At 45.0% G+C, this 3249-nt stretch overlaps 1 pseudogene; it reads left to right on the forward strand.

Annotated features, from left to right (window-relative positions):
- LOC114617749 overlaps positions 1 to 1172 on the forward strand; it is a 59739-nt pseudogene extending 58567 nt beyond the window's left edge.
- Positions 1173 to 3249: the final 2077 nt, after the last annotated feature.

Consider the following 3249-nt stretch of genomic DNA (forward strand, 5'->3'; position numbering starts at 1 on the left):
AGCCAGGGTGAGAGAGAAGGAGAAGCAAACCCTCACTGAGATGAGTGGAACAGAGGAAGATGCAAAGCATGTCAGGAAACCAGGTTTTACCTCTCCCCCTGCCTGTGCCTTCACAGCAGGAAGGGAGTCAGGCAGCAGTGAGTGGCAGCACAAGATCTACAGATAAGCTCTTCTGGAGAGCTGAGAGCCAGGACCCAGCTCAGCACTGCTCTCCTTGCTCTGCCCAGATGTCCCTTCTCACCACATCCCACACAAGGCAGGTATCACTCTAAGACCCTGCTGCTGGAGGGAGGACAGCAGGACCTTCTGTTTGGGGAAGAGGTTAACAGCTTAGTCCTGAAAAACGTTGATTCAGGTACTGTATGAATATGGCTGAAGATCAAGAACATTCTGCTATGAACATGAAAAGAGTCAATATGCAAACAGACATGCCCACTTTCACCTTTGGAGTAACATACGTTGCACAGGTGAAGGGACAGGTGAGAGGCTGGCTGTAATCTGCCACAAACATTTGGCATCCAGTATGGGCATTTACATTGCAGTTACTGACCCCTTAGTGCCTGATCCATCCAAACCGCCAAAGACCCAGCTTAATTCAATTGGTTCATTTCGGGAATTGGCTACTATTTTTGGGTAACTGGCAGCTCCCTGAACATATCGTTCTCAGGAAGGAGGACCTGCTTAGACAGAGACTGTATGACAATTTGCAGGCTAGATTCATTTATGGAAAGTGGAAAGAGAGATTAAAAACAAAACAGACAAAAAAAACAAGCCAAGAGACGCTGCTGAAAAATTTCCTGCCAAATTTAGTGATATTTCTCTGGAGAACCATATTTCTCTAGCAAATGTTCTGGGGTATTCCTTAGCCTGTTCTTGGCATTTCTTGAGGAACTCCCCTGGTAAAAAGATCCACTTACTGGAAAGAAGCCTCCTCAGTCTTCTGAACACAGATCACATCCAGCTGCTTAGTGAGTTTGGCAAGGAGCGTGGTTTTAACATAACATACTGGTTAGAGAAGAACTGGGTGCCAAAGGACAGTATCCGTGTCTTGCAGAACTGTCCCCAGTACTATCAGTAGGTGTCAAGGCTCGGGCATCCCCTGTGGCGATGCACAGAGGGACACTACCCACAATGCTCTGCAGTATTTAAAGGTAACATCAGAAAGAAAGTAGGCTTGGAGAAGCTTAGGGAATCCTTCTGTAGTACATGAGAAGTTCCATTTACACCTCCGCTGGAGCTAACATTTGCTATAACATGTGTTTCAGTGTCTTTTCCAATTCTCTTCAGAGTCTGTCAGTTTTCCAGATTTAATTGTCCCCTGGTAGTTGCTATTGAGCTCTTCTTAATGGGTCCATGTTGAAGGAGATATTTAAAACGGCGGCTCCCAATCTTACTTGTTCTTAATCAGCTGCAATCTTCCTGACTAGGCTAGGCCTGAGGTCACGAGCAGCGGTGTGTTCTTGCTGCTGCCATGGCTCAGGGCACTGGCTCAGGTGGCCAGAGACACCAGCCCTGCCACCCATGAGATGCCAGCGTGGGAGATGGCTCTGCCAATCTTCCATGCTGTCTCCACAAGGCTGGACTGAGCCCAGACCATCCCACCATCCTGTCATCCACACGGTACCCGGTAGAAATGAGACTCAAATGCTTAGATTATCCAAAGGCTTTATATATTTGATAATGCTCAAATAACAAGATGCTCACACAATTAGAGGTGTTTCCCAATTAACTAACCTAGATATAAGTTACCCAGGACTGCTCCTGGTACATGTGTGGTTCTCCATTGGTCCTCCATCTCTACCTCCCTAGCTCCTCCTCTTCCTCTCCTTACTCCTCCCACCTTAGCTCCTCCCAACTTGTGGGGACAATATGCCGCTACAGCTTCAACTTTTTATTGGTGAAATATATATATATATATGTATATATATGTTGTACCACAAGGCCAAGTGTGTAGCACCTACTTTACAGGATCAGGCACAAAGGATGAAGAATGTGCATCTTTGCCTGTGATAATGAAGAAATAAAACCATTGCTAGCTACTACTGGTGCTTAAAGCATTCTCTCTCTCTCTCTCTCTCTCCCCCTCCCTCTCCCTCCCTCTCTCCCTCTCTCTCTCTCTCTCTCTTGGCTTTATGAAGTGACTTCTAAGGAAGTCCATTAGAACTACAGTAACTACAGTGTTGAGACTTGTATTGAATGCTATTGCTAAATTTCAGGGAACATGGTTGGTCTGCTGTGTACTAGAAATTATAGAATAAAGAACTATTGTTAAAAAAGAAAGGAGGGAGGGAGAAGAAAGGAGGGAGGGAGGGAGGGAGGGAAGAGAGAGAGAGAGAGAGAGAGAGAGAGAGAGAGAGAGAGAGAGAGGCAGGCCAGCATTTAGAGCAAAGAAAACAGAAAACTTGGGAGCTGGTCAGTTCAGGATCAATGAAGAAAGAATTGGAGGTGGTCTGTGCCTAATGTTGGGATAAGGCTTATAGAAGATGGGACAAGGCCATTACCAGGGAAAGAGGGGTTAGCCGTGTCTAAGTCATCATTGTCAACACTGGATCTTGAATTTGAGAGTCCAGCTGGGAAGTCATGTCCAGAACTCACAAGTGTGACAGTATGCAGACATAGGCTGTGAGTAACTCACTGTTAAGGGGGGAAAACCAACCTGTGTGTGTGTAAAATGGACATAATGTAAAATTTGCCATTTTAACCTTTAAAATTTTTAAAACATTTACTTTTTATTTTATATATGTATGACAGATTTGCCTGAGTGTGCATCTGAGCACTATGTGTGAGCCTGGAGCTCATGAGGCCAGAAATCGGCATTGAATTTCCTGGAACTGGAGTTGCAGATGGCTGTGAGCCCTGGTGTGTGTTCTGGAAACTGAACCTCCATCTGCTGCAAGAGCAGCCAATGTTCTTAACCACTGAGCAATCTCTCTAGCTCCATTTTAATCTTTTAAGTACAGTATTTATTTAAATAGCAGTTGGTTCTACCACATAGGCCAGGGTATAGAACTCAAGGTGGTCAGGCTTGGCCGCAAGCACCTTTCCCCACCGAGCCATCTCACCACCCTATTTTTACCATTTATAGATATCCAGTCAACATCACTAACTTGTCACCATATTCTCCAATTGTTAAGCTATTCATTTCCAGAACTTTCCATCATTTCAAATAGCTATCTTCTTGCTCTCTTTTCTCTTAGTAAGCTCTGCCCTGCTTTCTGTCTTTTTCACTGTGACCATTCTGGAAACATC

The sequence above is a fragment of the Grammomys surdaster genome, unplaced genomic scaffold (genome assembly GCF_004785775.1).
Source record: "Grammomys surdaster isolate TR1022 unplaced genomic scaffold, NIH_TR_1.0 138, whole genome shotgun sequence".
Lineage (NCBI taxonomy): Eukaryota > Metazoa > Chordata > Mammalia > Rodentia > Muridae > Grammomys > Grammomys surdaster.